Here is a 14,220-nt window from a genome sequence, read left to right on the forward strand (position 1 = left end):
TCTCGGAGGTATTTTCTAAGATCCAGAAATTACCTAACAAGTTTATCTGTGGGCCAGGTAATATACCTAATGTCCTTTTAAAGAATTGTATTTATACAATTAGTAGGCCTCTCCAGATGATCTTTAATATGTCTTTACAGGACTCTACCTTCCCAGAAGCTTGGAAGCACAGTTTCATCATGCCGATATTTAAGGCTGGCAATAGGGGGGATATTGCCAATTATCGTGGAGTATGTATTCAAAACTCATTAGCCAAATTGTTTGATAGTTTGGTTTGCGATCAGCTAACATGGCAATGTAAACAAATTATTAGTGAAAAACAGTCAGGATTCTCTTCTGGGAAATCCACAACCAGCAGTTTGGTTCAATACGAGTGTGATCTGTTGGGGGCTTTGGAGAGGAGGATTCAGACTGATGCGGTCTATATCGACTTCACCAAGGCCTTCGACAGGGTGAACTTTGGTCTCTTGCTGGCCAAGTTGGAAAGTGCTGGTTTTCATGACTCCCTCTTAAAGTGGCTAAAGAGTTTCCTGATAGGAAGAACTCAGAGTGTGAAGGTGCATGGCTGTACTTCTGCACCTACTAATGTAGTCTCAGGGGTTCCTCAGGGATCTCACTGTGCCCCTCTGCTCTTCAATCTATTTGTGAATGATATTGTTAATGTGATCAATCATAGTTCTGTAAGTATGTTTGCTGATGACCTGAAGCTCTACATGCAGATTAAGCAGGTGAATGATATAGCCAAACTTCAGGAAGACCTTGATGCTTTGTGTGAGTGGTCAGTGATGAACGGATTGAAGCTCAATATTTCCAAGTGTTCCTACATATCATTTCATAGAGGTTCGAAGAGATTCAATTCTACATATAGTATCCTTTGTAAGTCCTTGCAGTATGTGAATGTAGTCAAGGATTTGGGCGTGTGGTTCGATGAGCATCTGAGATTTGTTCATCACATCTCTAAAATAACTTTAAAGGGACTAAGAGTGTTGGGTACTGTAAACAGGTATAATTCACATCTCTCTCTGCAAGCCTATAGACTCCTTTATGTCTCACTGGTTAGATCTAATCTTGAATTCTCTTCAGTAGTGTGGTCTCCTCTATATCAGAATTCAATAGATATGATTGAGAGAGTGCAAGATGGATTTTTACGGTGTGCTGCATTTAGAATGGGCATCAGCTTTGACGAGTACCATCGTGAGGACATGAGAGTAAGACTTAACCTAGATAAATTGGCCAAAAGGCGTGTGAACGCTGATCTTTGTTTTGTCTTTAAGCTGGTTAATGGCATGATTAATGCTCCTTGTTTCTAAAGTGGGTCTCAATGTTCCAAATAGAACTCTACGCAATTTAGACCTTTATCATGTTCCTTTTAAAACAGCTTTTAAAATGAAACCTGTTCAGGAACTGCTAGAGGATGATCCTGATCGTAGATTAAAATTATGCGAAACCCTGATGAATTTAATTTATAATGGATAGGTGTTATTTTAAGATGAAGCCAGTTTTACTATTAATGGAGAGGTACATGCGTAGGTAGATGCTGATACCGTTTTAAAGTTTAAGCCAAAATCTTATTATGTAGTCTTTGCAAATATCTATCGCTTACATTTTCTTTTTAGGTACCTGCAAAATTATTTTTACTATGCTGAAACAAATCCAAAGTAAACGTCAAGCAGCATACACAACATCAAGCAAAAACTAATATGTGCGCTGGAATCACTGGAGATCACCAATATTTTTTAATAACAATTTAACTGTTGACAATTATCTTGATTTTTTACGAAACACGACTATTTCCTACTGAAAATAGAAATTTTGATGAAAGAATCTACTTTTAGCAAGATAGTGCTACTACTCATTATACTGCTAATGTACGACAATTTCTTAATGGATGGATTGGATGGAGAAGGACCATCGAATATCCAGCAAGATTTTTACCTTTTGAGTTACCTTAAAGGTAAAGTATATGCTCCAAGACCCAGAAATATTGAAGAACTAAAACAGAGGATCACAAAATATAATTAGTTACCCCAAATGTTTTAAGAAGTTGACAAACAGAGTTCTATTTTCATTTAGGGATTTATCAAGAAGTAAGTAGTTTCCATCTTGGACAGTGACTTAAGTTATTAATAATTCCTTTTGTACAAAAATTACAGAAACAGTATACTAAAAACAGTAACAGTACCAAGAATGCTTAAATTTAATGTAAAAAAAAGAAATTTAATTTTTTTAATGACAAACAAAATGTGTCATCAATCTCCATTATTATCTAGCATTCGCACGAGGACGCCCAAGAGGTATGATTCCATTTAAAAAATATGTGGGATAAGTTCTGACCTGACCTGATTCCTTGTGGGATGACTCGGGCCATTTTTTAGTGATTGATTACTTTCTCAAGATAAGCAAAACACGCATTTTAACGTCAGGATATTTTGTTTTCATACCTCTAAACAGTTTTACTTAATTTAAAGTAAAGGGTTAATTTGTTTTAAAAAGAAAAGTACACCGCTAATTTCCCATTTAAAAGAGCTTTCCAGCAAGGTGCCATAAGTGCCATAAGGCCTTTTAAAAAAATTAAGTACTGTTGTAGTTAAGGGTTACTCTTTTGGAGGGATTGAAAAAGGCCGTACGAATTTTTGCGTTTTTGTGAAATATTTTTCTTAAGATTGTTAGCGAAGTTCTTCCTATTAGAGCATCTTGTAAATATTAAATCGTTCTTTTGGTTGACCCTTATTATTAACACATGTTTTACACTTTAATAACATTTTGGAAACTTGGAGTTTAACTAAACTTTATTAGTTTACCGTCTCTACTGTGTATGTCTTGAAACCTGTTAATATTGTATTAGAATAATGAGTATATATCTATAAAAACTAAAAACCATCAGCAAACAAATGAATGGGGAATAAAGAAAGGGAAAAATTTTAATACCTACTACTGTTAAATTGTAATTTCACTCATTATAATGATGCACGGGAAGCCTCGCATGGCTTTAATGAAATCGTAAATTCAGTATTCAGCAAGGAATTTGCTTGTAGGTTTCGCAGGCATTTTAATTAAGCAATAAGTAGTTTTACCGCCGGTGCTTAAAAAAATAGGATCGTTTGACTGAGAAAATAAATTTCTAAAGAGTAAAGCTATTACAAGGAAAAAAGTTTGAATTGCCAGAGCCTTTTAAAATAAATTAACTTGAAAGCTTGCATGAGATTAATATTATTTTAAGACTTTAGGCGTGATATAAATATTAATTTTCTTTATAAAGTTACAGCAGACTGAAAAAACTGGAAGTTATTGATTTTATTGCATTAAAACCCTAAAATATCAGGATAATTGATGTATAGCCTCAAATGTGTTTAAAATAAAATATCTTGTCAACTAGTAGTATTCAGTATTCGGTTTTGCTCTAATTAACAGCTTTTCAGTCGAAGAAAAATATTTTTGTATAAAGCCATTTTCTATAAATTGGGAAAATACAATTTTAAAAAGCAATTTTTGAGAAAAGTGTAGTTTTTGAGTCAGACATAGGCTTTTAAAACAATTTATATATTATATTTTTAATAACAAGGCTGTCGAAAATTCGATTTGATTTTCTGCTCTAGAGACAACATTATTTTCGGCGCTGCTAGCTAATTTATATTCAAATTTATACCTTTTTCGTATTGTGTGTTGTGCTCCCACACAGTGTTTCTATAATAAAATAATCTCAATTTTCCAGGTTTATAGCAAAACAGTGTTATATATCCCTTTTTTTGAAGTACCCGTAGAAATATCTATTCATCTCACGGTTCATCTTTTGGTTCTTTTGAAAACAAAATAATGGCTTCTCATTAAATTTTGGATATATTGATTGTTGAGATCATGTTACCTTCTATTGCTCAGTTGCTTGAAGTCTGGCATATATTTTGTAAGATAAATTAATTTTTTTTATTGAATATTTGACATATTGATTATTATTGTATTTATCATGGCATTTTTTTTTGTAATTATGGTCTGTGTAGAACAAAATAATTTATTTCTATTAAACTGAATGTTAAAATCAGGTAACAATTTCATTTGTTTGCTAGTTAAATAACAATAAGTTAAATATTATTTTAATTTTCTTCTGTACAATTAAATTTTCTTTAATGATTTAAAAAACTATTTTGCAATTACGCAACCCTGAGCCATATCGTGATTATAATAATGTTTACTTGGAGTCTCTAAATAAACATTATGCTGCTACATGGATAAAATGCTGCTAACATTTTAATAATATAATTTCTTGGCCGAAATAAAAATTGACGTGTTAAACAATAATTTAAGCATTTTTTTAGACATGCATGCTGCTTTAAAAATTCGTAGAGAAAAGCAAGCTTTTTTAAAATCATCTGTTGATCAAAATGATTAAAAAAAACTTTGGCCTGATCTGAAAAAGTTGGGGGTGTATGAAAGTAAATGTTAGTGAGTTATTTTTTCAGAATGATTTTTTATGCTTTGCTGTTTCTTTCTTCGTCAATATAAAACACACATTATAAAATTTATTTTGTATTAATAATCATGAGATTCCTCGTCAGTGGAAACAGGCCTGTATTGTCCCTATTTCTAAAACCCTTAGTCAAACAGAATATAGCGAGCTGACACCTATAAGTTTATCGTTATAGTTATCAGTTTTGTCAAAAATCTTTAAAAAAATTAAAACAATAAATTGCGTATCACATATACAAAAAATATAATTTGCCAAACAGAATCTGGTTAAAGGAGGGGGCAAAGCTGTGCCACTGATTTATTCAATGACACAGACTATATTTTTAAAGTCAACGATAAGAGAATGTGTATTATTCTGGTTTTGTTCGATTATTTCAAAAGTTTTTGACACTCTGATATCTCTTAGGTTCACATTCTCTTAGGTTGAATAGTAAAAAATTAACTGCTGGTCTATTCGGCCTACCAGTTGAAAGAAGTAAACTAGCTTAACAATTAGAAATAATAATAAATGATCAATTGTTACAGTTTTTTAGTAAAATGAAAAATGTGGGTATAATTCTCTATAGTTCACCACGTTTTGCAGCATATTTCATCTTGCATTAAATAAACTATTATAAACCTTACAATTCTGTATGCAAGCTTAAAAATTATGCTGTTCGATGCTTTTGTATTATCACATTTTAATTAGTGTGTTTTAATTACTTGTTTGACTTCTGAGACGGATCCGCAGATTTTAAAACTATTGACTTTTTCATGGAATTAGAACAAGACAAGGTATCAGTCATAAAAAGAAAATTTTCATATTTATACATTTGACAAAATCATTGAAGTGTAAAGCTTCCATATCTATACAAGGGGTCATTGGAATAATGTAAAACAAAATTCGGGGGTGATAGAACTCTTTAGAATAGAAAACTTTGGTTTACTCAGTGCCGATTAATACTGAAGAGCAACTACTGCAACGCATTATTGACTGTTCCGATACGTAGATCGTGGAGAAAAAGTCTGTATTAAAATGAATGGTGGTCACTTTAAACATTTAATATGAATGAATTAAAGAAAGCATTATTTTAATAAGGAAATTTCATAATGGGTTTATTTCGTTCTTTAAAGCAATAAGATTTAAGTCGTAAAAATCGCGAAATTTTTATTTTTTAAAATAATTATCTAATAAATACTTGATTACTTTTGAAACGCCTTAACTTTCATAAATTTATGTTGATTAACCATTAATATAAATTTACTGCCACATACTTAGGTTACAGCCAAACTGAAATGCGGGTGGGCCTGAAGCGGGCGATAAGCGAGCGAGCGATTTTTCCAAAAGCTAAAGGGGGGTTTACACGATGCCAGTGACTTGAACAAGTTACTAAAATCCAGCACTGGATTTTAGTACTTGCTTTGTGTAAACATATATTCCAATACTAAATTCCAGTACTGATTTTAGTAACGATTCCAGTACAGTGAATAGAAAGCATTTCTATTTACTGGAGCAAGTGGTTACCCCCACTCCCACTATCCTCTTAACTAAACCTGTGTAGACACGATGATTCCAGCGTTCGATTTTACTAAATAAATCAGTACGTAGTTTTAGTAATTGTTTTAAAGTGTAGGTGTTATTATTATTCAAAATGTGCGCAAAATGGACTGAAGATACCACAGTAAAGTTTGTAGAATTATATAGGGAGGAAGAGTGCCTTTGGAATACACAGTTGGTAATCTATAGAAATAAACAAGCCCGTGAGTCGGCTATAAAAAGAATTGTGGAAACAATGGAAATCGAGAATTTTGGTCCAATAGATGTAAAAAACAAAATAAAAACTCTAAGGTCGACTTATGTACAAGAGGTAGCAAAAATTAAGAAATCGCAAAGCTCTGGGGCCGGAGCCGATGAAATATATAAACCAAAAATGAAGTGGTTTTCAGTTATGCATATGTTTTTACAAACAAGGATAAGAGAAGGGTAACATGCAGTAATTTGGTAAGTAAGAAGCTACTATATATTTTTTATTATATGTACCTATATTAGTAATTGAATACAAAATATATTAAAAAGAAATTAAAAAATCATTCGTTCCTGCCATGAAACGGCCCCTGTAGTCATAAAATAGTGTTTATATTTATCCCTTAAATTTCTTGCAAATTGTGAAGAATGATTACTTCCTATACGTGAAACTGATGGCAAACCAGCTACTTCTGACCTCCAACTTCCAAGAATAATTCTACCTTGATCGATATCTTCTTCGTCAACGGATCCCTTTGGAAAATATTCATTTACAGTAGTGCATCTAAGCCAGTTATGTAGGACACAACATGTTCTGACTATTTTATCTACTGATGATAGTCCACAAGCTATGGGTTTCTCAAAAACTCGAAATCTCGACACTAAAATACCAAAACCAATTTCCACAATTCTTCTTGCACGAGACAATCTATAATTGAAGATTTTTTCATCAACAGTAAGTGCATTCTTTGAATATGGTTTAAGTAAATAATGCTTTAACGGAAAAGCGTCGTCTCCAACAAGAAATCCACCATCCGGTAATATATTGTTTTCTAAAGCAGCAAAAATAGAACACTGCGCAAAAACTCCTCCATCTGAGGCTCTTCCATTGTAGCCAACATCAATGTATATAAAATTGTAATTTCCGTCTACAATTGCCATCAAAATAATACTGTTTTGTCCCTTATAGTTGAAAAAGTTACTGCCACAATTCTCAGGAGCTCGAATAAGTATGTTTTCCATCAATGGCACCATAACATCCTGGAAAATTCCATCTATGGTTGAAATCACTTTCGATAGCTTTCCATTCTTTGTTACTTTTTGGTACCTAAAATAAAAAATACTAAATAATTTCTTATTATGACAAATGTGTGAATATGAGATATTTTCTAGGCTTCAGAAACATATAATGGATCGAATACATTACAAGTAGAAGATGAAGTTGAAGAGGCAACACACGAAGAAGTACCATTAGCAGCAGAGGTAATAAAAGCGAATGTTAGTGGAGCTATTAATGAACCTACTCTAAAACGCCATAAGGCAGCGAAGTCCAAGACTAAAGAAGTTGCTGGTTGCATCAAAGACTTAAATTCTTTAACGACGTCTATTCGAGATCTACAATCTACGGAATCATCTGAAAATGAATTCGATATTTTCGGGAAGAGCGTAGCTGCACAATTAAATAAGTTGCCCCTTTTAGCGGCCGTCACGGCTCAAGCTGAAATTCAGCAAATTTTGACTCGTTCCAGAGTGTCAAATATAGAAGGTACAAGCAAATTAGGTTCTTCCAGATGCACCAGTGCATTTAGTACTTTGCCGATCCCGGAATCAGGTGAAACTTTGATTTCTCCAGAATCACCCAACACATCCCTACCACCGGCAGATAACAATACAAGCAATATTCTTTCCGAAGCATATAGATCCGCTTTTGATCTAGATACTGATAATTGGGGTTAGAATCATATACTTTATTTTCATTCATACTTAATATTTAGATTTCAGTTTAAAGAATAATGTGTTATTTTACGTTTAATTGAATAATATGATATATGAATAATGCAAACTCAGAGAACTTGCACTCTTGAACTCCCTCTATTATTTGTTCTTCCATCAAAGGTAGGTTAATTATTTTCCTGATATTGCTCCGATATGTGACGATAGTGGAGATCACTGTTGCCATCTTTGTGCCGTTCTAAATTATGCAGGATACAAGCACACTTAATAAGTATGCAAGATTTGACAGGCAGTATTTCTATGTCTTTATTTAAAAAACGCCATTTGGCACAGAGTATTTCAAAAGTATATACATACTCGATACATTTTCTAGCAGTGGAAAGGCATTTGCTAAAGTATTCTTTTTTGGGATTAAGTCCGCGTCTCGGATAAGGCCTCATTAAATATGATTTTAGAGCGTACGCTTCGTCACCTATCAAAAAATGTGACAATTCTACGTTTGTGTAAATCAGTAGGACGAGGGACATTCAAAAAATTACTTTCTAAAAAATTGAATCGCGTTGATCCTGCAAATCTTTGTTTACCACGGCCTCCAACTTCAATGGTTAAAAATTTTTTGTCCACATCAACTACAGCTTGTAGCACGACAGAGAAATAGTGTAGATAATTTAAATAATGTGATCCAGAATTTGGTGGGCATCTTATTTGACAGTGTTTTCTATCTATCGAGCCAAAACAATTTGGAAATTTCATTCTCTCTCAGTTCTCAATTGGAATTGGCATACATTTTTCCACTAGTTCTTCCTAAATAATTTGGTAGGTTTCAAAAACGATGTTGCTTACGGTAGATTTTCTCATTCGAAAAGCAAACGATCTGAACGATAAACCCGTTGCCAATTACCTAAAAAAAAATATAAATAAGTAAAAATATCACAAAAAGTTAATATAAAAATCATAAATTAGCTATCATAGTGTTTTAAATTATGTTTTATTTTTAGCTACGGATGCCAAAAACAGGTAACAAAAGTTAAAAGATCAGTTCAGAAAGGAGGTTAAAAAAATATCCATTCCCAGATCGGGAGCCAGTACCACCTGTAAGACCAAGGTGGTAGTATTTTGAACAAATGTATTTTTTAAATAATTTTGTTACTCCTTCTGCTACACAGGGGAATTTGTTTTCTTGCAATGAAGATTCAAATGAATTCGAAGAAATCTATTCCGTAGAAAATAATGAAAACAATGAAGCCAGCGATCTACATTCACAACCTTCTTTATCCTCATCAATACCGCTACGAACAACATCAAGAAGCAGCTCAATTTCTCGAGTACTTAAAAGGACCAAAAAAGATATCCAAGAACAAATTTTTAAGTTTAGAAAGTAAAAAATTGAAATGTGGCAAAACGAAGCGAAAGACAATGATAACGCCGATTTACCTTTCGTTAAAAGTCTTTTGCCCCATATGGCTAATTTCACTGAATTTGAAAAACTAGAAATTAACTCGGATATCATGTAATTAATTTTAAAGAAAAAGAAGCTGACAGAGCGCGAACAGCAGATTTTACAACTTTCGCTTTTGGAAAATGATAACTTGGAAAACCAAGCAGGTTGCAGTAATGACCCAGGTTCATATTTAACGTATAATATAATCTATTGGAGTTTTTGTTAGAAAATTGGTTTAACTAGCCTGTTATAATAAAGTTAACTAAAAACTCCTATTTCTATAGCTAGCATTTCATTATTATATATAAAAAATATATTCTTACCTTAACGTTACTACCAGTCTTTCTTCTGCTGATATAGGAGATCGATAATTTGTCGTCATTTTCGTAAGCCTTTTATTACCTTACTTAATAAAATCCATATCTACGAAACTTCTCCAAAAATAATTTCCACTTCATATAGGGATTATTGTGTATTAAAATATTTCTTTTTCGTTTAGATAAAGGCGCCACGTTTACTGGCCACAGAATACGACAAATCTGCGATTTTATATTTTTAGTATGGCCAAAAGATCGCCTTCCAAAAAATCGCTCACTCGTCCAACGTCTAACGTCGCCCGCTTAACGCCCGCCTACATTTCAGTCTGGCCGTACACTTATAGGAACTTTTTTTACTATTTTTAGGAGTACTGTCACTCCCCGAATCACGTACAATAATTTGTATAATAAAATTTACATTTATTATACAATAAAATATATAATTTTGTATAATAAAATCACAAATGTTGAGAACAGATGTCTATGCTCCGAACATTATATTTCACCACAGAACATTTCACAGAACATCCCAATGTAGACATTTTCTTCCGAACTATTAACTCACTTCTCTCTTGGATACTACAATGTTCTATCTCTAGTTTTGGTAAGAGTTTAAAACCAAAATATGTTGACTTGCTTAATCAGTAAAATAAATACACAAATCAAAATGGTCTAGAAGACAAGGAAAAAATCCCGCTTTATTTTATTTATTTGTTGGACATTCCTTATGCAGAAACATACCTTATCACTGATTCATCATTTTAGACGGTATTCCTTATTTTTATAGTTACATTTTATGTAAGTATAGTACATATATGTCACATAACTCTTTTTATTGGAATATATCGATGAAAATGAACTAACATTAATTTACTTACAATATTGAAAATATATATAGTTATAATTTACACTAGGGTAGGGTATTAAAACCAACGTTGTTACTTTGATTTCCACCCATTCAATAAATTTTTGTTCATATACATACTACGTATTATTAATATCATTTTTGTATGAAATTTACTTTTACCTTTTATTGAATAAAGTTGGATTAGCATTATTAATGTAACATGTAAATAATAATTCCATCATAAAGGGACGAAAACCGAGTTATAATGAATTACGAGAACAGAAAATATTTTGATCCGAACCTCAAGCCAGTAAGTCTGGAAAAAAAAGAACAAAATAATATACATTTTAAAACAAGAGTTATGCTTGACTAATTTTATTCGTTTGAAGTTAAATAACTTAGTAAATTTTATTTTTATTCAAATTTAAAGATACATTTATAAATAAATGCGTACAAAGTTTATATTATCTATAATATTATATATTAAGTATTTTCTTATATTAATATAATGTTATATATTATTTAATGTTATATTTTCACTAGACTTTACTTAGATTCGAATGCATGAAAATTAACTTACTTCTATATCACCTTTGTGGAAGTTAGTAATGACAACTTATTTCAAGGCTGAAGGATTTTAAAAGTAAAGCTATTTGTATTTCAGGACTCTCTTATCTTCCTCGAGTAAAAAATTATTTGAAATAAAGTTCCATTCTCCAGCAAATGAATGGATGAGCCTATCAAAAACAACATTAAAATGAAATATACTGTTGTATTTATGACGCTTTTCTTGTATCAAATTTGAAAGTAAATAAACACTTTATTAAATATCAAAGACTTGAGATTTTGAGGGGAAGTAAAGTAGTTTTTTTTTAAGAGAAATTGAAATTATGGTAATATGACCTATATCAGCCAATTTAATTTTTTTTTCAATACTACTTGAAGACAATATGAAAACAAAAGAAATATGTACTTTTCAACTGCTACTGAATTTTAACTCCTTCATAAATGTGCTGATTTGACAAATCAACAAACATAGCCGATGTATCGATCTATAATATCACAGAAAAATTTTTCAATAAGGATTTTTTGACTTTCTCTTTTAGCTAATCGAGCTGTAAATTGCTTAAACTGTTAGTTTGGGACAGAACTGGTAATTAAAATGTAATTAAGGCTGGTAATCTAATTAAGAACTAGAAGTGTAGCTAAGATTTACCATAATAAATGCAAAACTCCCCACTTGACATTTACTTAGAAAGAAGCATGAATTATTATAGTAAGCAGTGAAATTCTTTATTAAAAAAGAGTAGCCCTTTTTATATTTAGAACCAAAACCCTTCGTGGGACTTTTCTTATATTAAAAAAAAAACATTGTTAAAAATTATATTATTTAATTGATATTATTATTGACCTATTAATTAACTAATTTTAAATTATTTGCATAACATTCAGCTATTGTCATTGTCAATAAACATGGTTTAATTAAATAATTGTGTTCGCTACGGATGTCATGATAAAATGTTTATTAAATTTTAATTTTGTGCAGATATAACTTTTACATTTTATGTTAATTATATAATTTACAATTTAATTGATATTATAATTATTTTGGACCCAAGAATTTCTACTTAGTTCTAAGTTCCAGCCACAATTATTTTGAGCATATAAATTTCATTACAGCGCCTTGCTACGAGAGGGAAATTCATGGAAGTGGAAGTACGAAACTTTCTAAAGATAACCCGACAAACTTATTTCGTGCCATTTATCATAGTCGAAATTTCTGAAAACTTGTTGAACTACGCTCTGGCGTAAATCATTTTACTTTTAATATTTTCTAGCATTTCGTGCAAAGAAATATCTTCGTATAACAAGTGTTCAAAAAGTGCGCAGCACTTAAGGTCTCGGTTGTTATTTATTGTCTACTTGTTAAATCAATTTTGTTTTTGCCATTTTTCGTTTCACTGAAATAAAGAATTTATGTTAAATTTAGACTTGAAAAATTATTTGATTTCATCTTTCCCTGTAGTGTAATGTAACCTTTACGATATATGCTTCATAAACCTTGTACACTATAATGTATTCCTACCATAAATGAATCCTTACTATAGAGGCGTGCGTTAACAGCAGTCCGTCAGATTAGTAAAAAAAATCGATCATCAGAAAAACCCGAGCGCGTTTGATTAAGACAAGGTAAGTTAAGTATAAGAAGAAGAGCGTATATTTCGATAATCTGACGATTTGAACGTGGCGTAAGGAGGTGGGCAAGTCACAAAGTTGTAAGAAAAAACCCTAATATTGAAATACTTGAGCGTGATTGATTTTTTTTTTATTTTGAAGAAAATTCTTTAAGAATTACCGAAAAAAATATCATCTGACGATTTTCATGGGGCGTTGTAGCTAAAACCATAAATACTAGTATAGTATATAATACTAGTATATAAGTACCTACTATTACTAAAATAGCGTGGAGCGTACAGCTATTGAGAGTAAGAATTGTATTTTCCACTTTGCATCTCTCTTTCCTTCTCACACTTTCTCTATATCTCACTCTCTCCGATTTGTTTGCTGTATCAAAACAATTATGTTAATTTAATGTAATAAGCTTTCTATGCATTAAAATAATGAATTTTGTGGAGACAAAACTTGGTTTGGTTACCGACTTGGTTTGTTGATAACACCTTACGTTACATTACACCTCGACATTTTAGGAGCTGTAGATTTACATTCAGGTACGTTTCTACAAAAACACGAGATGACGAAGAAATTGACCAAGTGGAAACCAACTTCGTAGAGGAATCCAGTGAGGATGAAGATTAAGATACTTATTTTTATTTTTTTAAGCTAGTTTTATATCAATAAATAATAAAATTATATATAAAAATGTATATTGTTTAATTACGTCCAGTAATAAAAAATATAAATATATTTTTTTTCCTTTGGTGTGAGATTAACAATGATCCTCCATATATTGTCAAAGTATCATTTAGGACGACAAGGACATCAAATTGAACCGTCTTTTTAAAGATCTGACGCGCTCGAGTAGTTCAAAGTCACATTTTGTTTTACATCTTCAAAAATTGATCATGACTTTTAGTCCCGTCTGAACCATAAGACATTTGAATAGGACGCTTTTTTGAGGTCACTTAACGTCCCCTCTAAATATCTCACACGCTCGAATAACTTGTTTTTTCTGTTCTTTTTCTACCTCTTTTCGACACCGTTCGCTCACTACTCGTTAGATTAATATCTCTCGGTTATCAGAAAGACATAGCGCATATACATGATGAATGTCTGACGCGCTCGAATATTTCCATGTGATTGTTTTACTTTTTCGTACGAAAATTTGTATATGCTCACATCCACACTAAAATACCAAACTTAATATACACTTTTCTTCGTTTTAAGACCTAATCTTCTTAATCCCATAGGTCTCGATGACGCTTACTGCAAATTTAGCATCCCAGGCTTCCCTATTATAAGAGATTAACACATTTCTTTAAAAAATATTTTTGGGGCCTCCTTAAAAATATACCGTGATGTTGCTTCTTTAATGTCAAGTTTACTGATATTTTTATGCCTAATAGAAAATGGATTTCTGCCTTAAATTTGACTTAGGAAAAGACAGATCTAAATTTTGTGGCTGACACATCACGAACCTGAGAATTTCAGGGACAAATTTATGACGATGCTTAAAGAA

General features: G+C 31.7%; 1 protein-coding gene and 1 long non-coding RNA gene across 2 annotated transcripts in view; both read right to left on the reverse strand.

Moving 5' to 3' along the window:
• Positions 1-14,220, reverse strand: part of LOC126748940 (uncharacterized) — a 104,742-nt gene that overhangs the window by 62,118 nt on the left and 28,404 nt on the right. The gene's annotated exons all lie outside the window — the stretch shown is intronic.
• On the reverse strand, positions 6,463-9,875 carry LOC126748942 (uncharacterized). Its single transcript, XR_007664837.1, has 2 exons — positions 9,683-9,875; positions 6,463-7,292 (listed from the first exon to the last, which is right to left on the reverse strand). It is a non-coding gene; the product is annotated as an uncharacterized LOC126748942 (long non-coding RNA).

This window comes from Anthonomus grandis, chromosome 22, assembly GCF_022605725.1.
Source record: "Anthonomus grandis grandis chromosome 22, icAntGran1.3, whole genome shotgun sequence".
Lineage (NCBI taxonomy): Eukaryota > Metazoa > Arthropoda > Insecta > Coleoptera > Curculionidae > Anthonomus > Anthonomus grandis.